Below are 22,037 nucleotides of genomic sequence, written 5' to 3'. Positions count from 1 at the left end.
ACCTTGATAACCTCAAGAAGTGTTTCATTATTTTGTAGAATATTATTTGTGCTTAGTCGCTTAGTCATGTCTGACTCTTTGAGACCTCATGAACTATAGCCCACCAGGCTCCTCTCCTCTGTCCGTGGGATTTTCCAGACAAGAATACTTGAGTGGGTTGCCATTTCCTTTTCCAAGAATATTATTTAATGAATTTTTTAAGTGTATAAAAGTAAAAACCAACAATGATGACTTATTTAAGAACACATATTGATAGAAGGTAATTCTGTATATCCATATCAGCATATACAGAATTACCTTATACTTCTTAATGGTTTGGGGTGTTCCATTTAATGAATATATTTAATTTAACCATTCCCTTATTGCTGTGTATTTAGATTATTTTTGTAATTTTTTCTTCTGCTATTTCAAAAATACTACAATGAACACTCTTAACATCTAATCTGGTGTACTTTTACAAGTTTATCTAGGGATGAATTCAAATCTATATGTGTAATTTTTGGGTCAATGGGTAAATGCATTGTAAATTTGATCAAAATTACTCAATTGCCTTCTGAAAAGGTTGCCCCAATTTCACGCTCTCCAACAGCATATTAAGAGTTGTTGTTTCCTTACTGCCAGGTCATAGAGCTTTATGTTTAAATTATACAATTTATCTAGCTCCCCAAATAGAATAAAACCTTTAAATCATTTCCCCCCTTGTGCATGTTTCATCAATACTAACACAGTCTAATTTAAAATACTTCATGCTCTTAAGTAAAAGTCAGCAGAAGTCAAGCTGTTCAATGTATTCCCATATCTCATTATTTAGCACAGTGTGATCTTTCTCAAAAAATGATAGCCTGTTTGTAAGACTTCCTTATTAATGAAGTTCTAATATATCATAATAAAGGAAATATTCAAATTGCTTGTTTCTAGAGGTGACAAATGAAGAGCCATTAAGGTAATTTCTTTCCCTGAGCATCACAACTACAAGATAATTTAAGCATTAATACAGTCCTTTACCTTTGCAGTAAGAAAATAGGTGTTCTTCCCCCCGCCCCCCTGCAACTAAATAGACGTGGGTGATTCACTGGTAGAATTCTTGCCTGCTATGCAGGAGGCCAGGGTTCAATTCTTGGCCCGTGCAGCTACAGGGTCCCCTTGGGCTTCCTAGGTGGCTCAGATGGTAAAGAATCTGCCTGCAATGTAGGAGGCCTGGGTTTGATCCCTAGGTCAGGAAGTTGTCCCCCAGAGAAGGAAATGGCAACCCACTCCAGTATTCTTGCCTGGAGAATTCCATGGACAGAGAAGCCTGGCGGGCTATCGTCCAGGTTGCAAAGAGTTGGAAACATGACTAAGTGACTAAAACCTTTACTTTCCCTTTTACCTTTGCTACCAGGAAGCACAGCACCAGTTTGAAGTCCAAGCAGAGGTGACTTTGTAAAACCTAAACATATTAAGTGTTTCGCCAAGGTAGGAGTTCAATGGTTTTGAAGAAGTAGTCAGCAAATATGTCAAAAGAATACATGATTTCATGTCATCTTAGTTCAAGTGGAGAAGCCTAAACATGTAGTTGAAGCAATCCAATGTAGGTACTGCCAAGAATATGTCAGATTTCCAAATCAGCCCCTGAATGTGACAGTAATAAAATTGAATATTGATTAAAGTAAATTTTACCTTTTGTGATATATATATATATATATGTATGTATGTATCAGACACTCCATTATATCATTCCAGGTTTGGAGGTTACTTTGAACAATTCTAAAACAAAAATCAAACAAAAATCCCCACAACTCTAATTAGACCTCCCCTGACACCTAAAATTACTTAATTTCCCTTGATTACAGCTAAAAATTATAAATAAGTTCCATCAATATCTTTTAAAACTGCAACTACATTTTATCAAGCTTTAGTAAATAAATGTGGGAGCTTTAAGTATCCTAAGTTCTTGTTTAACAGAGTCAAAAATTTGTTGGTAGTCACTGTAACCTATAATGTTATTGCATGTGTGCTAAGTGGCTTCAGTCATGTCTGACTCTTTGTGACCCCCATGGACTGTAGCCCACCAGACTCCTCTGTCCATGGAATTTTCCAGGAAAGAATACCAGAGTGGGTAGCCATTCCCTTCTCCAAGGTATCTTCCTGACCCAGGTATCAAACCTGGGCTTCTCGCATTGCAGGCAAATTCTTTACCATCTGAGCCACCAGGGAAACCCAAAACCTTATTGGGTATATCTGTCAAGGTGTTCTCAGTAAACCAGTTCAATCCACTTAAATATTCCCTTCCCTTTATCCCTTGACCCTCAAACAGAGAGGAGCCTAAAAGTCTCCTACCAACAATGTCAAAACCAGCTTCTGGGTTTGGAAGGAATTTGGGAGATGAGGTGCTATTTAGTCTTCTAAATGGCCTTGTAGTTCATTAACATGCTTATTTTCAGAAAGTAATTAAATACTGAGGGCTAAGTATCTTTCAGGTTTTGCTACCTCACACTTTGAGTTCTCAATGGGTAGCAGATACAGATGCGAAGTATCATACGTGCTCTTATCTATTGACTGTTCTTGGCTCTTCTGAAGGAGTCCTGAAGGCATAAATTGACTGCTCACTTAGAGTAAAAAGAACAGTTTGTTAGAGATGCATGAAGACTGCTCTTTCGTACATTCTAATATCTGGTTGGCTGGGTCCTAAGTACCTGATGACTGTTGTGTTGTTTTCTATAAAGGAAGATTAAACTTGGGGTTTCACTTTACTTCTTACCAACCAATGATTAATGGGCTTGTGACACTGTCAAGGAGTCTTCTAGAATACAGGATGTCATTCTCCAGGAATCTTTTGAACTTCCCACATCGCAGACCATAAGACTGATATAAGTATGCAATAAATATCTGTTGTAGCAATGAACTAGTTTGGGGAGGGGATGGTGTTAAGCTAATATGCAGTTGGAGAACAATGAGCATTTCAATGTATTAAAAGATTTTATTTGGTTATTTATTCTTTCACTTCTATGTGGCATGTAATTACATACATCATAGGCAAAGACTAAACACTGGAAAACACTTGTACTAGCAAAGATTAGCTGCCAAATTTACATTGCGTTTGATTTAATGTTTTACCCCGTGGCTAATAATGAATAGGAAAGTGATAGTGAAAGTATAATTATATTTCACCAGTGTTTAAATTTTGTCTTGCATTTCATATTAGGAAGCTAAATTTAGCCACTAATTTCTTACTTTAAAACTTCTAGCGAAGATAAAAGCCCTTAATTAATAATTAACAATTGGTTTTGAGATTAGAAGTGTAGATAAGTATTTATGAATGTATTCACTGTTCTTCCTGCAGGAGGGCATTTACAAGTCTTGCTCCTTAGCCTGCAAGATAGCCTCAGAACTTTCATGTACAGCAAACTTAAACAGAACAATTGATATATGTACAAGCTAAAGCTGTAACCAGGAAATTATCAGTCAGGGCACTGGGAGAAAAGAGATGGATGACAGAATCAAAGCGAAGACACTACCAGAGACTAGCTAAAATAGATAATCAACAAGGACCTCCCAAAGAGCACAGGAAGTTCTACTAATACTCACTACTCTGTAATAGGGCTTCCCGTGTGGCACTAGTGGTTAAAAAAAAAAAAAGCACTTGCCAATGCAGGAGACAAAAGAAGCTCAAGTTTGATCCCTGGGTTGGGAAGATCCTCTAGAGAAGGGTATGGCAACCCACTCCAGCATTCTTGCCCGGAGAATCCCATGGACAGAGTAACCTGGTAGGCTGTAGTCCATAGGGTCGCAAAGAGTCAGACACGACTGAAACAACTCAGCATGCACACACTCTATAATAACCTGTATGGTAAAAGAATCTGAGAAAGAATTAGATGTCTGAATGTGTGTAACTAAATCACTTTGCTTTTCACCTGAAACTAACGCAACACTGTCAGTCAACTCTGTGTGCGTGCGCGCTCAGTTGCTTCAGTCACGTCCTACTCTTTGCAACCCCATGGACTGTAGCCCGCCAGGCTTCTCTGTCTGTGGAATTCTCCAGGCAAAAATACTGGAGTGGGTTGCCATGCTCTCCTCCAGGGGATCTTTCCAAGCCAGGAATCAAACCCTTTTACATCTCCTGCATTGACGGGAGGGTTCTTTATCCCCAGCACCACTTGGGAAGCCTGAATCAAGTATGCTCCAATATAAAATTAAAAAGAGAGACTATCAAAGAAAGAGTTGATAACAAAAGCAAGAGTAGAGTTGCAAGAAACAACGCCAGGCACTGAAGCTCCCAGGGCTGAACGACAGAAGCTCTTACCACGCCTAGCCCAGCAGGGAGCTGATTACAGACCCAGGCAAAAGGCACAGCTGTGGGAGAGGACACAGAGAAGCAAGGGTGAGTGCCGCAGGGAGAAGCACCCAGGCACTTCCAAGTCAGGGTCCTGCAGGGAAGCCGCTAGGGGATAAATGCTCTCCCCGTGAGCTCTGGTCTCCACTGGCAGGGATGGCTGTTCTCTCAACATGGTGTTCGTTAGAGTGGTGTGATTCTCTATGATCTCATCAGGACACTGCACCAATGGGGCCGCTCCAGTGGGGGGCAGAGACGGACACCAAAAGGTGAGCTGTCTAAGGCCAAGAGGCCTCAGAGCAGCAGAGCCCCTGAACCCATGCTGAGCACAGGAAGCCATGAAGAGAAGGTCACCAGCAGACAGCCAAGGGACCGGCTGCGCCTTGTAAGGAAGGAGCCATTCCGTAAGGGAGGGTTTCGGGACCCAGGTTTTGTTTGCTTTTACCACACAAGCTGAACCTGGGCCTGAGAAGACCTGGGTAAAACCCATAAAGATACCTGTTCTAAATTGTCCAGCTCATTGTAACTTAGTCGCTAACCAATATATATATATTTTAATTTTCAAATGATATTCTAAATAACATTTATTTTAAAAATTCTAATTACTATCTATAAATGGGTTCTTATTCATAGGTTATATGACCATGGGCTAATTCCTTAAGTTTTCTAAGTTCTGTGTCTTTATGTGAAAATGAGAATAATAATAATAATGTTAAACAGAAGAACCTATCTCATATGGATGCTGACAGGATTAAATACAGAATTTCCTTTAAAGTCCTTTGCAGAGCACCGGGCATATGTTAAATGTTCAAAAAAACATGCTAAATAGCTACTGGTTGTAGTAGTTTAGTATAATATTTTTCTATAGCATAGAAAACCTGTTTGTCACTTTGCAAGCTTCAAAGTGTAACTAAAATGCTATTCCTTTTGAATTCATCCAACACTAAGGGGTTCTCACCACTGCTGGCTATCCAAAAAAGGCTAATCTATTAAATTTTCTTTTATGTGATTCTTAAACATCTGACATTTCACGTTAGTTAGTTAAGAAGAAAGCAGAACTATGCGTAGTGAGCACAAATATGTAGTCTAAAATTAAACAGAGCAGCCTTACTATAGAAGGCTTATAAAGACACGTGAAACTTTTAGTGACTTTCCTCAAGGTTAGCATGTGGTTGACCAGTAAAGCTGTTAAAAGAGTTCTTTATTAAGGATAGGTTTCCATAGATGGGGTAAACCAAGGGCTAACCCAGTTACTACAATATTTATGTCTGTTCTGTATTTTGTTCAGGAAAAGACCTTTGCAAACAACCAGTACAAGGAGTTCTTAGTCAACAGAAACAGATCTTAGTTAACAGATTTATTACACATAAATAAAACTCCCTAGACAATTCATGACACATGGATGAAACTCCCTGGACTACTTCAGACCTACACTTGAACTTAAATGCTATAATCTGAGGATTTATATACTTTAAACACATCAATTCCTTAACACAATTTTACTTTTATTTTAAGCAAGTGGCATTAGCTAAAGAGTACCTTTGAGAAAATGGATATACCAAACACATAAAGGCATGATTAATACATAATTCTAGGCTGAAGTCAGGCAACTCAAAATTCCTGTTTCGAGACCTGACATTATTAGATTATTACCTATGTGGCTTTGATACCAATAGTTGACACTCTATAGTTTCAGCATATCTTTCCTATGTTTGTTACTACATAAGGGTGTCAAACCACAAATACAAATGGCATAGTAATTCAATACAGTACTTTTTTGGGGTAAAGAATAACTTCCACTTTACTTTATAGGAAATGAGATGCAGTCCACATCCTGATACAAGTGGAGACACAATCTGAGCCATAAAAATGACCAGATCAATTTCATAGCAATGTACTTTAAAGGAATAGTCATTGCATAAAGTTTCCACCAACTAACCAATCAATCAATCAACTGCTTACTGAGAATTCAGTAAAGTAAATGCAAGCCATAAATGCCCTCCTTTCTGTTCTTTTTCAGTGGAAGTGTCAAAGTCATGCAATTCTACAAAAATAATTTTCCCCATGGACTGCTCCGTGTGTTGACCATGACAACATAAAAACCTTGAATTCTGCTCATTTTCCTCGGTAATAAAAGCTATGTCTAGACTACAACTTCAATTTTCTTGCCATGTGACTTCACTGCAATGACCAAACAGCATGAAAGACTTGTTTTCTTACCTTATGGCAACTTAATTTACCTTGATGCTTTTCTACATAAATTTTCCAGGGGAAAACAAAAGGGAAGAAAATACTTTACTACTTCAGTAAGACCAAAGATGAATAATTTGGTATAAATCAGTGAGCATCATTAATAACAATTTGAAACACAACCTCCAACAAATATTAGTACCTAGAATGCAACAAATATGATAACAGAGTAGCTGTCTAAGCCCACTCACTGTGAAAATAAGTTAATCACTTTATTAATATTAAACATTTTCTGGAGTAAACTATGAAACTTTATTGATATCATCTACATCAGAATAAGTAATGACTTATTAAAGGTTTGTAACAGTGATTCAAAATTCTTTTTAAGTATATTGAAGGCAATCTCAATTTAAATGTAATACACAAATACAGTGAGTCATTGCACCTATTTTAAATGAAACCATGCATTAACATAGCTCATCTTTAATGGCAATTTCACAGACCAACTCCATCTTCAATTTTCACCCTATATTTTTGGTATAATAAAGTATACATGATATTTCTATAAATTTCCTTCTCTACTCCTATAGTATTTACAAATAAACTTATTATATGTGAACCAGTACATATTTAAAATATCAATATTTTCATAATATCTGACTCCAAGAGTGAGACAAATAGAGAACATGCAGAGACTAGAGGCAGTTGCCCAAATGAAATCTAATGAGGACCAGAGGTCCCAATGCCAGAAATAGGTCAAGAACATGGCAATACGTCAGAAAAGATTTCTGGTTATGACACTGAAAAAATATATCCCAACAGAACCATTTTGTTCTCAGCTTCTTTCCCTCCAATTAATCAGCAATATGATTGGAGTCTGTGGCTGTCAGTTTTAGCTGGGTGACACAGGAGTCCACTCTTCATAGATGAGGACACAAATAGACAAGGGTCAGAAGCCAGGCAGAATCTAATCAGAGTTTCTGAAACAGTGTCTCAGTTCCACCCTAAGCTGGATAAGCCCATCAACCAGATACATTTGGCCTATTTTGCATCTTTGGGGCTTCCCTGGTGTCTCCGTGGTAAGGAATCTGCCTGCAATGTGGGAGTCGTGGGTTCAATCACTGGGTCGGGAAGATTCCCTGGAGGAGGAAATGACAACCCACTACAGTATTCTTACCTGAAGAATTCCATGGACAGAGGAGCCTGGCAGGCTACAGGAGCCTTTGTGCAAAGGAGCCTTTGCAACCTTGCAAAGAGTCAGACACAATAGAGTGACTGAACTAACCAAAGCGGGGAAGAGTCTTCATATCTGAAATGTTAAGTAACTGTTGGTCTTTAAAGATGTTAATTAGGTGATTAATTTTTAATTTTTCCCCCTAAACTCTCTACTCTGGGTAAAATTTAGGCCAGGACATTAAACTCAAATAACTATTTTCTAATAAGAATACTCTTCATGTTTTCTCCATACGTCTCTCATCTTTTGTACTGCCAAGGTGCTTTTAGCATACATGTGCATGTGTGTATTATATGTATTACCTAATTTATATATGTGACATTTAATATATAACACAAATACTTATTTGTATTACATAAAATATTAATTCTATATACATATAGTATTTTCCAGAGATTTAATACACTATAACTCAGACTACAGAGTTTTCACATCAGCATTTTATTTCAATTAAGACCACTCATTTGCATGTTCCTGTAACAGCAATCCCAGACTGAACTTCCAGGTCTAAACTGCTACGTGTTGTTGTTGCTGTTGTTTAGTTGATAAATCACATGCAACTCTTTGCAATCCCATGGACTGTAGCCTGCCAGGCTCCTCTGTCCATGAGATTTCCCAGGCAAGAATACTGGAGTGGGTTGCCATTTCCTCCTCCAGAGGATCTTTCTGACTCAGGGATTGAACCCATATTTCCTGCATTGCAGGTGGAGTCTTTACCACTGAGCCACCAGCGAAGCCCAAGCTGCTATTTATACTTTAAATAGGTGGGTAGTGGATACTAAGTCATTTATATTTTGCTATTTCTTATGAAACACACTAAATGTTTTAGGGAAGACAATTCTCTGGCACCCAATAATATCTCAGTCATTTTCAATAAATTAGGGATGGGCAGTTATTGCTTTAAAAAATTCTGTGAGCTATGGCATCACTCAGGGGTTCAAAGTCATGAAATGACAGTCATACTCTCTGCTAGAATTTGACTCTGTAGACTCAGTCAATGGAAGCTGAATCAAAAGCTTGGATTGTAAGTAGTGGAAAACATTCAAGCTCATTTTAAGTCGAAAGAATTCAAGCTATCTTTAAGTAAAGGGAAAATGAATGAGTAACAGTGAAAAAAATATCAAAGTATAGGTTTTCTGTTCCTCTTTTCCCCTTTAAGAGAGAATGATACATGCTAATTTGAGAACCAAGTTTGTAATGTTGTTTGAAGTAATGGGGGAAAAACTGATCTTTAATCAATATAAATGAATCAGAAAGAGAAGAGTGAAAAAGGAGACCCAAAAGGAGAGAGGATGTACAGGATGGGGTTTTGGTGAGCTGACAGGGTTGCCTAGGGGAAAAAAAAAAAAGAGGGTTATAAAAGCAGAATTTGGCAGAAATTTCACTATGTGTTGAGTAAGGCTAATTCCCCTTTAGCTGCCATTTTGTCCCTAGATCTCCTTCCTTCCTAAAAAAGGTACTGAAAAATGTAAACAAACCTTGAGGTTTATTTACAAATAAACCGTGTTATTGTTGGAGGGGGTATTTTATTTGTTTGCTTACCACAACATAATGCTCAGCATTCTCTCAAAGGGGCCATATTTTCTGGGTCCCCTGCCACACCCAGGGCCAAGGTCAGGTCCCTTCGGCTCAGTTGGCTGCTGGGGTGGACCACTACGAGAGAAAGGCAGGCGAGCAAAATCTGATTTGGAGAAAAAGTGCATGAGGTCTCTATTAGGAGAAAAGTTGAACTTAAGAGTGTTCATTCAATTTCCTAGATCTAGAGTGAAAAGTGGCAGAGGTTCTTGGCCGCCACCACCCACCAAGTGATTAGCAATTCAGGTTTTCAGCTGGCTGCCTCACAATCACTCGCCCAGCCTCCAACACGCCACTATGGGCTGATTTCTCTGAGAATGCTGCATTTATTCCGCATTTTCTTCAAGAAATCTGGCTTTTATTTACTAAATTGCTTAAATCATTCACAGTATCCATTGGTCTCAGGAGCTTCAGGTGACATTAGGACACATATTTCTGACCAGAAATTTTCAAAATTGGCATGAGACTCTAGGATTTGGGGTTGTTTTTTCAGTTTTGCTTCCCTCGTGAGCTATATTTCATATAATTAAGGACTTTCACCCACTAAACGGCTTGAAATGTTGTGCCAGTAGCTTACAAACACGAAAATATTCTATTAAAATCTGTCTTAAAGGTAAAACTTCTCTTAATTAAAAGAGTACACCTGGTACTTTGCTTATTTTGCTCTTGGCATAACACATGTAGATTTACCAATAAATCATGTAACTGGCAAATTTTAAATATCACTTTGTGGGTGGTATCTTTGCTTTTTATAGCCTTCTATGAATATAGTTTAAAGTTCTCTCCCTTCAATGACACAGGCTTTTCTAAAACTGTTGAATGACCTACAGAGGACTAAGAGAAGGAATCTAGAAAAAGGAACATTACCAAATACCGAGCTGAAAAGATAAATTAGGCATAATCAGTTTACTTAACCACATAATCTTTCTCTTTTTCTCCTTAATTCTGTATTTAGAGAGAAAGTAAATATTCCTGCTCCTGCAGTATTGGAACACAAGAATATAAATATAAATAGTCATAGCTTTATATTTGAAGGATAATTGCAGCCATACTTCCATATTCTGTTCAAGAGAAATATTTCAGGTACCGTCATAACATTGTTAGAACTCAATGATGTTAAACACAACCATCCCAACCCCCAAAAACAGGAAAAGAAAAGACCCCCACTTTTTGTTGTTGTTCTCTGAAACCATATAGTCAATGAGGGATGACAAGAATGCAATCTGGTTATTATTTACGAGCGTATTGGAGTTTTAGTGTGACACCAATCTGAATTCATCAACCCTGGGATTTCTTTGGAAGGAATGATGCTAAAGCTGAAGCTCCAGTACTTTGGACACCTCGTGCAAAGAGTTGACTCATTGGAAAAGACTCTGATGCTGGGAGAGATTGGGGGCAGGAGGAGAAGGGGACGACCCAGGATATGGACTTTCAGCCAATGGACAAGACAGTGACTGGTACCCGGGACATGGCTCCAATAGTTTCAGCAGCAGCCAGAGGAGAAGCAGGCACCCCATGAACTTCAGGATCCCTGACACTGGGCATGGGACAGCACAGACAGTGGCAGGTGCAGCAGCAGTCTCTTCCACGTGGAACTCTAGTGGTAGGACACCTTTGGTGGGTGTGACCAGTGGTGTACACTGGCAGCAGAGGACCATAGGGCAACAGAAGTACAGTAACTAGTGGATGTGGTATCAAGTGTAAGAGGATTGAGTTCATGGGCACATAAGATACACCCTCTGAGACAAAGGGGGGCATTTGAGGCCATCACAGTGATTGAGACTGCTACTGAAATTTAATGGATGAGGGTTATAAATGCTAGCTCTCTGCCTGTCTAGGATAAGGCTGATGTTTATTTGGAATGCATTGGTAAGGTGCAGAGCCCGGTGCCTGTTTGAATAATTAGATGTCTATTCTCATGGGTCAGGGCACGTACCGCAACACCTGCTGCTATGATGAATATCACTCTGTGCAAAACAATAAATTCTCCCCTATCCCATATCACTTTTGAATGTCTTGCTGGACACCGATGTGGACGAAAAGCCTGTTGGTAATTATTTGAACCTAGATCTTGACTCCACTTTATATATAAGCCCTAGGCATTTTACTCAACTTCAATATACACTGAATTTTTCAGGAATGCAATTTCATAGTCAAGCAAAGAAACACTATACTTTGTTTTGCTTGTGGCTTTCTCAAGAGTTGTTCACCAATAGCAATGTGAGGCATGGAATCTTGGTTTTCTTATGATATTAACTGCACCAATCTGAATTTGCACCTGTCACATTCAGGGAGACTCAAAATAAAAGGGGGAGCACTTGACTATTTCATTACACTTTATGATATCATTATGCCTGAACATTTACATATTGGACTTCTCTGGTGGCTCATTGGTAAAGAACCCGCCTGCCAGTGTAGGAGACCCAAGAGATGTAGGTTCGATCCCTGGGTCGGGAAGATCCCCTGGAGGAGGACATGGCAACCCACTCCAGCATTCCTGCCTGGAGAATGCCAAGGACGGAGGAACCTGGCAGGCTGCAGTCCATAGCATTGCAAAGAGTCGGACACGACTGAAGCGATTGAGCACAGCACCAACATTTACATATTACATTACAAATTGCTATACTACAAAGCACTTTCCTTTGGGGCTTCCTAGGTGGCGCTAGTGGTAAAGAATCTGCCTGCATTACAGGAGACAAGAGTTTGATGTCCGGGTTGGGAAGATTTCCTGAAGAAGAAAATGGCAATCCACTCCTATATTCTTGCCTGGGAAATTCCATGGACAGAGGAGCCTGGCAGGCTACAGTCCATGGGGCTACAAAGAGTCAGACATGATTAAGCACATGAGCACTTTCCTTCTATTTGTCCATTACATTAAGGATTGTTGAAAATACGTGTATAGGTTAGTTATAGACACTTCCTTCTAGATCAACAAGAGATCAATAAATAAATTTATCAAAAAAGAATGTGAGGTCAGATAGGAATGAATGAAAAGATTGTTCTAGGATGATCCAAAAGTGACTGGAAGCAGGATTTTGAGAGAAGGGGGCTGAAGATGGTGAGTGTAGGTGGAGGCAAAGAAATATTTTTGTGACCATTTTAAGAATCTAGCTTTATTCCCACATTAGTGAATCCTAAAAAACATGGGTCTCACCAACTAGATAAGACCACTTGTTGGTAGTACTTATCAACTAATATTTATGGAAATGCTTATTAAATACTTAACATTTGTGGGTTGCTGGCTCTGTGTGAGAGGCATTGTTCCAAGTACTTTACATGTAGAAACTCTTATCCTTTTACCAATCCCCAGAGGCAAAATCATTATTGTCCCTACACTGCAGACAGAAAACGGAAGCATAGAGAAGGTAAGAAACTTGCCCAAGGACAGTGGGCTATTAGGAGGCCAAGAAGGGATACACACATGCAACCAGATTCAGTCTGCTCTTGCCACTCCCCAGCAGCAGATGCCCAATTAGGTCAAAGCAATTACTTCCTCTGAAAACCATTTTCGAGAACCATTAATCCCACAGAAATCATATATCACCCACAAAACATAATTTGGTTCTGCTTACATTTATTAATTTCACATCCCCAGAATGGTGCTTTATAAACCCTCCTGGCAGCACAACCAGTGAATTCTAAAAGCCCTTCCTTGAAGGTCAGAAGAGTAGCCTTAAAGAGCCAGGACAATTAATACTTGGTCCTTCCACATGGCCCGAGGTGGTCACTGTCATTCCAGAGGCCCAGACCTCAGGTTGGTGGTACACCCACATCTGAGTTGCCCCGAGCCCCAGACCTATGGCTGTGGTGTGGAGTTTGCCACAGTAAAATTTCTAGTTTGCCTAAAAATGGTTGTGGATGGTTTGAGGAGCTGACCCTGAGTAGGCACATCAGATAAAAGGTAACGGAAGAAAGGTAAAGAAGACCCTCAGAGGATGATATGGCTGGATGGCATCACCGACTCAACAGACATGAATGTGAGTAAACTGTGGGAGATAGTGAAAGACAGGGCAGCCTGGCATGCTGCAGTCCATGGGGTTGCCTAGAGTCAGGCACAACTTAGCAACTGAACAACAACAAAGAGGACCCTCAAGAGAGAAAGTGCCAGTGAGTGATGAGAACCTGAGCTTTTGATTATCCGAGGGCTCTCAATTCCCATCTGTTACTGAGTTCCCAATTAAAAGGCTAAAACAAGCAAACAAAAAAGACTAAAAGAAAAACAAAACAGAAACAATTTCCCACCTGCAGCAAATTCACTTAACGTCTCCTTATATGTAAATATTATTGTAAATAAGAAACTACAAGAATTACGTTAGTGGATTGAATAATAATAATAGAGTGGTAAACAAGTTCTCTTTTCACTAGACCCAGGTATTATTAGGCTTCCTTAAATAGTTCCTTTCTTATTTTCTTGCATTATAAAAGATAGACTTAAAATATAGTATAGAAGCTCAAGCTTATTACAAAAGGTAGTGCATGGTAACTAAGATATGGATCTTCGCCTTTCCAGCTGTGTATGTAGCTCAGACATTCTTGGAGCTTCCATTCCTTTATCTAAAGAAGATACATCAGTATTTGCCCCACAGATGCTTACAGAGGGTTAAAAGAGTAACCAGATAATGTCCTTGACACGGCGACTAACACATGATATGTAAAGAATTAGTGTTACTACATGTTATTATTTGAAGGTAATTTATCTATAATATAATCTTGCGGCATAAATCATGAAGACCCAGTGTATTTATAAAACAAACACAAAACTAGGACTAATCCTGTTTGACCTGTACTCAACCTCTAACTTTAGATAATGCTTAAGCATAAATAGGCTTTCTTTTCATCAGAATGTCTCTAAAAAGAACAACATATATTGCTGTGACAGTTTTATGTCAATCTGAAAAGCTGAACATCTCATTCAATTTTCCTCTCCAAATCGATTCATGGATATCTTGAGTAATGCAGAAATAATGCCTTATATATTACTTTTATAGATTTACAACACATATTCTTCTATAAAGCATTTTCATGACAACTCTGTGAAGAAAGAATGGTCAGTAAAATTGTTTCCGTCTTACAAGTCCAAAAATGAGGCACAAATGGGCTACATACTTTTCCCAGGGTCACATTACTATAGGTCATAACTGGGTGCATTTTTTCTCATATGAAGACCACAGGATTCCTGACTTGAAGGCTGAAGGTTAGAATTCTTCTGATCTCTTAGACTAGGATTCTTACCAGTATTTATGAGCATCTTATGAAGGTTCAGAAATGAAAGAGGCAAGACAGTCCTTCAAAAGACCCTGTCAGCTAATGTGGCTAAATTACCTACTTTTGTCTAATTAGGGGTAAGTTGACCCTTCCATAAGCTACACATTTTCTTCTGAAATGACCATCAACACTGGGATTGTACTGCTGCTATGATTCTCTGCATACTAAGTCGCTTCAGCTGTGTCTGACTCTTTGCCACCCTGTGGACTGTAGCCTGCCAGATTCCCCTGTCTATGGGATTCTCTGGGCAGGAATACTGGAGTGGGTTGCCATAATCTTCTCCAGGTGATCTTCCTGACCCAGGGATGGAACCTACATCTCTTGGGTCTCCTGCATTGGCAGGCGGGTTCTTCACCACTAACACCACCTTATGACTGTATGGTATCATCAATTAAAATGCCTCAGAAAAAAAGAGAAAGTTCCATATTACCGTTAGATGGAGGTAACAGAAATTAAAAAAAAATAGTCCCCAAAGTGTGAAGCAGTGAATCACAGGATTTGAATGGGGTTTACCATAAAATAAGAGTCTGTACATCTCTCCCAGACAGAAGCACACCCAACCCATCATCAAAGAGTAAAGCATATTCCCAAATGATCCTATTCATTCAGTTAATTATACTTCTGCCAAGACATGTATCCTTCCTAATCACAACTTCAACTACAAATGAAGGAGTCTAAGATTCTATTTAGGGAAATAAATGTAATTCACTTTGTTTGTAGCTTGCAGCAACGCTTATTTTGGATTTTTATCAATATATATTTCAACGGGATCTGTCAGACTGGAAGACATTAAATGCCCATTAAAATGTATCAGCCCTAATATACTGTATTATTAATTATTATGATTACAATAAGAAGTTCAACAGACTAGCCATTAGAGCATCATCTTCCAATGAATAATGTGTTATATAACATACACTTTATGAAGCTGTGTGCCTTAAAGCTAATGTATCACTGTAGTGGGTTTTCATTTCCTAATGTTGATGATATCTTACAAGTCAAAAATTAGTTCCCAGTTCCAAAGTTCCATGAAAATGGTCAAGCCACGAGCACTGCAAATCTACTAACATTGTTTTCCTTTTATAACAGTTGCAATTTTGTTGTTGTTCAATATCTACCTCTCCCACCAGAAAGAGACTAGGTAAGAGATTCAACATACTATATCCTCCAACACCAAAATCTGTGTGTGTGTCTATCTCTCTGTCTCTGCATATATACACAGGAACAAATGAATCAAAATTATAGAACAGTTCTCCTTTGCTTATTTAGTTTACTCACAAAGCAAGGCAAGTGTATAAGTTTCGGGATTTTACCACTTAAGCAGCTAAATCCTAGAACCTGATTTCATTCTGCACTCTTCTTAATCTAGCTCTTGTAATCTCCAAATAGTATAACCCCTGATGGCTTAACATAAAGGGCTTTGCCATTCCCGTAAGAAGTTTTTTCCATCTATTTTGAAGTAAGTTATGTCTTGGGGCCTGCTGTAGTCCATGGGGTCACAAAGAGTTGGACATGACTGAGTGACTGAATTGACTGACTGAAGTTTTTGGGGGCATTTCTTATCAGAATATCAGATTCCCTGCTATCATTTCTGTTACAAACACAGTGGATCAGGAAGAAATGACATGGGGAATATTACACTCACTGCTTGGGTGATGTGTTTGCTGAGGCAAGAGCAAACAAACATGGTAGAGTTTATTTTAGAGGACAGTATACTGAGTCATGGAACGTGTCTACACACAGCGAGGAATAAACTATTGATTAATAGTTGCAGGCTGGGCAAACAGGATAAACAAATCTATGAAGTACAAGCAGAGTTTACTGAGTTTTTATTATGTAATGCAAAGGAACCCAGTTTTGTTGTTTAAAGCTGTTTATGCTTTAACAAGTTATTCAGATGCAACGCTACTCTCCTATGCATAGCATAGAAATAAGTAAATGGGGACTTGCTGGAAAGATCTGAATGACAAAAGCGAGGATCTCTCTTATCACCTCTTCTTTTATGGTCTGTTGAAATCAGAATTAATCATCAGAATCATACACACTGTTGAAAGTGGGCTATGCAAGCTTGCTCCTCATGTGTCCCAGTGTCTGGCACAAGATAACAAACTCTCCAAGTGAAATAAATCAATATTACCTACATGATGGCAGGAGATACACAAGTCATGCACCAGAAATGTAAAGTTCACCAAGTCAGTTCAAGTTTAAAAGGTCGGGGCCACTGAACCAAAGAGCAGAGGGATCAATCAGCTCCCTCAGCTCATCAGTCTCAAGTACAGTCTCAGAGATGTCAAGGACTTGCCAAATGTTTACTGGAAAATGGACATGTTGTCCCTTTCACACTGGCCTGATGCCAAAATTACGAAGTATGACTCCATGCACAGCACCAGAGCAAGAAGCACCTTTGGGTCAATGAGTTTGGTCTAGCTTCTTTCAAAGAAAAAGCGAGCCCCCCAAAGCTCAGCATGCTGACCCTCACAGCCTAGTGCTACCAGCCTGCACCGACCCTCCCTCCTATCTTGCCTGTGGCCAGGTGTGAAGCACTTCACAGTATGTATCCCAGACACATCGATAAGCCTGCATCTTAGTTTACGAGATATGCCAAATGGAAGGAAGATTTATGTAGTTTACAACTAACAGGCTATAATAAGCAGCAAATATTTTTTTTTCCCATTTTCAAGGAAATGAAGCAAGGCGATGCTATCGCTTTCTCAAAATCTCCACTTGATTCTGTCTGTGATTAGTTCATTTAGAGATTTATGGCTCACAGGCAGAATGATCAGTTTTATGGATAGGTCAGACTCGGGAAGTGATCACTGCATTCACATGATTCAACAGTTTCCATGAAATTCTGACTGGTCTGCAATGGAATCTAAAATTCTTATCCATAGAATTATTATTAGGGGTTGAAGTATATATATATATATTTTTTAAAAAAAGGTATACTTGAAAGGGAAAAGTATAGCTGAATGAACTGATTTCTCATATTAGCTAGCTCTGGAGAGCAGAGAAAGGTCTGAGAACTAGAGTTCAAGGCAGAAAGTAAGAAAAAGGTAACACGGGTATTCTCTTACTTTAAAATGAATCAGGTTTCCCTGGTGGCTCAGTGGTAAGGAAACCACCTGTCAATGCAGGAGACATGGGTTTGATCCATGATCCAGGAGGATTCCACACGCTGGAGAGCAACTAAGTCACCACAAGGATTGAGCCTGTGCTCTAGAGTCTGGCAGCCACAACTACTGAGCCCATGTGTTGCAACTACTGAAGCCTAACAGGCCTAGAGCTTGTTGCCCGCAACAAAAGAAGCCACCATAACGAGAAGTCTGTGTATTGCAACTAGAAGAGTAGCCCTCGCTCACCACAACTAGAGAAAAGACCGCACAGCAACAGAGACCCAAAACAGCCAAAAATAAACAAATAAATAAGATTATAAAACGAATCATTTAGGCAGACTGAGATGTCTGCCGGAAGAATTCCATCTGTGCTGTATACTAAGTCGCTTCAGTTGCGTTCAGCTCTTTGTGAACCTGTAGACTGTAGCCCGCCAGGCTCCTCTGTCCATCAGATTCTCCAGTCTAGAATACTGGAGTGAGTCTCCATTTTCTTTTCCAGATCTTCCGAACCCAGGGATCAAATCCGCATCTCTTATGTCTCCTGAGCTAGCAGGTGGGTTCTTTACCACTAGTACCATGGGCTTTATCATAACCAATCAATTAATATTTATCAAAAATTGATAATAACTGACATTCATTCTTTTTGTCTGTCCAATATCTTTCTTCCTCTGGGGATCTGTTCTCCTCTCACCAGATGGATCTGGTGAACTACCAATCACAGTTCCTTCCTCTTTCTATCCTTAGCTGTTACAGGCTGAAATGTATCCCCTGAAAATTCATGTTAAAGCCCTAGCTCTCAATATCTCAGAATGTGACTGTGTTTCGAGAAAAAAATCTTTAAAGAGATGATAAAATTAGATGAGGTCATTAGGGTAAAAGCAGGAAAAGTGAAAGTGAAAGATGCTCAGTCATGTCTGACTCTTTGTGACCCCATGGACTATACAGTCCATGGAATTCTCTGGGCCAGAATACTGGAGTGGGTAGCCTTTCCCTTCTCCAGGGGGTCTTCCCAACCCAGGGACTGAACCAAGGTCTCCTGCATTGCAGGCAGATTCTTTCCCAACTGAGCTATCAGGGAAGCCCCAAAGCAGGTACAGGAGAGAGCCACAGCCTCGTGTTAGGACAGTAAAGGGAGCTTGAGCAGAGAGTTAGGCTGGGAGATAATGGGAAACCAGGGAGAAATGTAGGGACCTCAGCCTGTTCAGAGCCTTGAATGTCACCCAGAGGAGTTTGGAGGAGAGAAAGTCAAAGTGAAAGTGAAGTCGCTCAGCCATGTCTGACTCTTTGCGACCCCAAGGGCTGTAGCCTACAAGGCTCCTCCGTCCATGGGATTTTCCAGGCAAGAGTACTGGAGTGGGTTGCCATTTCCTTCTCCAGGGGATCTTCCCAACCCAGGGATCGTACCCAGGTCTCCCGCATTGTAGGCAGACGCTTTACCATCTGAGCCACCAGGGAGAAGTGGCTAAGAAAGCAGACTCCAGACTCATGCGGACTATGTGCAGATATCATTTGTTAGATGTGTGACACTGAAAAGTTTACTTAATTTCTCTACACTTGAGTAAAATGGGAATAATAATGATGACTACCTCACAGAGACATTGTAAGTACTAAATGAATTAATATATATGTGTATATATGTAAGTATTTTTATAATAACACATATTATTAATATATATTTTACACAGATCTTGCATACATAGGTAAAATATATAATAATGTAAGATATATATATAACATATATTAGGGTTACTTTTCTTTTATTCTTAAACAATATGGTGTGAATATTTTTCTATGCCAATAGATGTATATCTGCTATCATTTTTAATGTCTTCACAGTTTCCCACTGAAAAATATGCCATGATTTATTCATGCTTGAATTGAATAGTAGTCTAGTATGTAAAAATTGTTCATGAACGGGGAAGGTAGCGAAAATTATGTAGTTTCACTAAATTTAAATTTTCTTCTTTCTTTTTGCTTATCTGTATTTTCTGTTCTTTTCATAACGAATGTATCTCACTAGCACAATAACAGCATAAAAAAGGGAACAGGAATTTAAAAATGCATGTCTGATCATTTTTCAAATTTGATTTCTATTTTCCTTCTCATGGTGGCCAAAAAGGAAAGAGAAGAACATTTCTACAAACTTCCATGCTTGAAAATATAAATCACGCTTGATAAATAGAATCCACCCCCACTGACCACTGTTCATGCTCTTTATCCTAAAGTTCCTTATCGAGAGCCATGGTTCCCAGCCCAGAGTCTTCAGAGGATTTTTATGGGTCAGACAGGTGGGAGGCAGTGGCCTTTGGGGGCCACAAGGGGAAAAACAGAAAGGGCAAAGAAGAGGATAAAGAGGGAAGGACCCTACCCTTTTACATCAAACCAAAGTCATTTCTTCCTACATTACATAGGGTTTCTAGGATTTGTGTGTGTGAGGAGGTTTTAAGTGGTTCTTTTTTAAAGACAAAGAAAAATAATCCACCTCACATCCATGCAACCAAGATCAATGCTCTCTCGTTCTGATTTAGGTTTTCTGGCTACAGCTCAGACATCTTCACTTTCTTTCACAGGATCCACAGAGGAAAAATGCTGAAGCACAACGTCAGCAAGAAGTATTGGATTTATTTCCTCTGTCCTGAATGCAGAACCATTAAGATGAAGAAAACTGCCCAGAGAGCTGATCTATAAGAAGCCCTAAAACATTACTGGATAAGAGAAGAGAGACCCCTCTTACCACTGTCTCTCTACTTTGTCCTTAGCCTCCTCTCTAAAGAAATGGTGAACATATATTTAAAGATTTGGGGGTTGAAATGGTACAAAAATACAAGCCTGTACATAAGAAGTCTATATGAATCTCCAGCCTGCATGCCTGAGGAGAACCAACAATGTGATAAAGTGCTAAGTATATTGTTTTAGACAGGAATAAGGTGACCAGTCTCTGGGCTGCAATGATAATCACCCAGAAATGGATATCAGTCATGTAATTTATTGGTATCTTTCTGCTTTGTATGTGTAATATGATAACAGTGCTCTAGTTCTTTCATGGATACAAATACCTTATTACTCAAAATGGGTAATTATATCTCAGAGGAAGGAGACAGTATTTTCCACTTCTCCTGCCGGCACTCTGCCTCATAGAACCAACTCAATACTGAATTTGTTCAGTGAGTAAAGGGATAAATCCATCCAAGCATCGCCAAAGCCCTCTAATGATCAGCAGGGTCCCCTTCCACCACTCTATAAAGAGTTATTCGCTCAGTCATGTATGACTTTTTGTGACCCCATGGACTGTAGCCCATCAGGTGCCTCTGTCCATGGAATCTTCCAGGCAAGAATACTGGAGTGAGTAGCCATTCCCTTCTCCAGGGGATCTTTCCAACCCAGAGATGGAACCCAGGTCTCCTGAACTGCAGGCAGATTCTTTACCATCTGTACCACCAGGGAAGCCCTTCCACCACTCTAACCCCCTCCACCAGTATCCTCTCCAGTTTTCCATTTAAAAATATTAGAGGAACTATTATATACCAGGGATTATGCCCATACACTGGGACTTGAGAACAGGGTGTCTTAGTCCTTGTAGAGAGACAAACATATACAAGTACAACTAAGACACACTGTGACTAGGCTATTCTGGAAGCTTTCACAAGTACAATAGAAAGAAAGAGGAAAGAAAATGTATCTGTCTCACAAAATCAGGTGGACTTTACTTGGAAGACAGTCCTGAGTAAAAAGAGCTTAGATTTTCAATATAAAATATATTTACTTCATATTTGCTTCATTTGCAAAACAATATGCTCAACTGGGAAGGACTGTGTCATTTTCTTATCACTTAACTTTTCTGAGACAAACAGCTGAATGACAGATGTAAGCTCCCAGCATCTAACTTGTTTAGCCCAACTGATGGCTTGCTAAAACCATAGGGGACATTCTTTTAGAAACCACACCCAAACCACCCAAATATATCCTGATCAGGCAAGAGAGTGTCTTCTCTACTCCACTGAATTGAACAGAGCATTAAGAACCACAATTTGCTTCCATCAGCCTTAGAATGTATGGAAATTCCTCTGATAGTTTCCTGTATTGTGAGTGCTAGGGCTAGTATTCAAAAATTTTAAATGTGTTTTCACAAGTATCCTAGAGGGAAATTAGGACAGAATGCCTCAGGGGGCACTAGCTACTTGTGTTGGTGGTGGTGGCTGAGCTAACAATTGCAGGAGTAATATGATTTTTTTTTTTCCATTTTAGCAAGTGAGGAAGGCATCGAAAGAACAGAGAACTTATGTGTTTTCTTCAGCGTTTACTATGTGGGAGCAAAGAAGACAGATTGTAAGATTTTTCTGAATTGGTG

The 22,037-nt window shown here is 39.3% G+C and overlaps 1 protein-coding gene across 1 annotated transcript in view; it reads right to left on the bottom strand.

Annotated features, from left to right (window-relative positions):
* CPED1 (cadherin like and PC-esterase domain containing 1) overlaps positions 1-22,037 on the bottom strand; it is a 322,124-nt gene that overhangs the window by 208,348 nt on the left and 91,739 nt on the right. The gene's annotated exons all lie outside the window — the stretch shown is intronic.

Source organism: Capricornis sumatraensis, chromosome 5, assembly GCF_032405125.1.
Source record: "Capricornis sumatraensis isolate serow.1 chromosome 5, serow.2, whole genome shotgun sequence".
Taxonomy (NCBI): Eukaryota; Metazoa; Chordata; class Mammalia; order Artiodactyla; family Bovidae; genus Capricornis; species Capricornis sumatraensis.
Note: the sequence above shows the minus strand (reverse complement) of the source record. Positions and strands in the feature narration are given on the sequence as shown.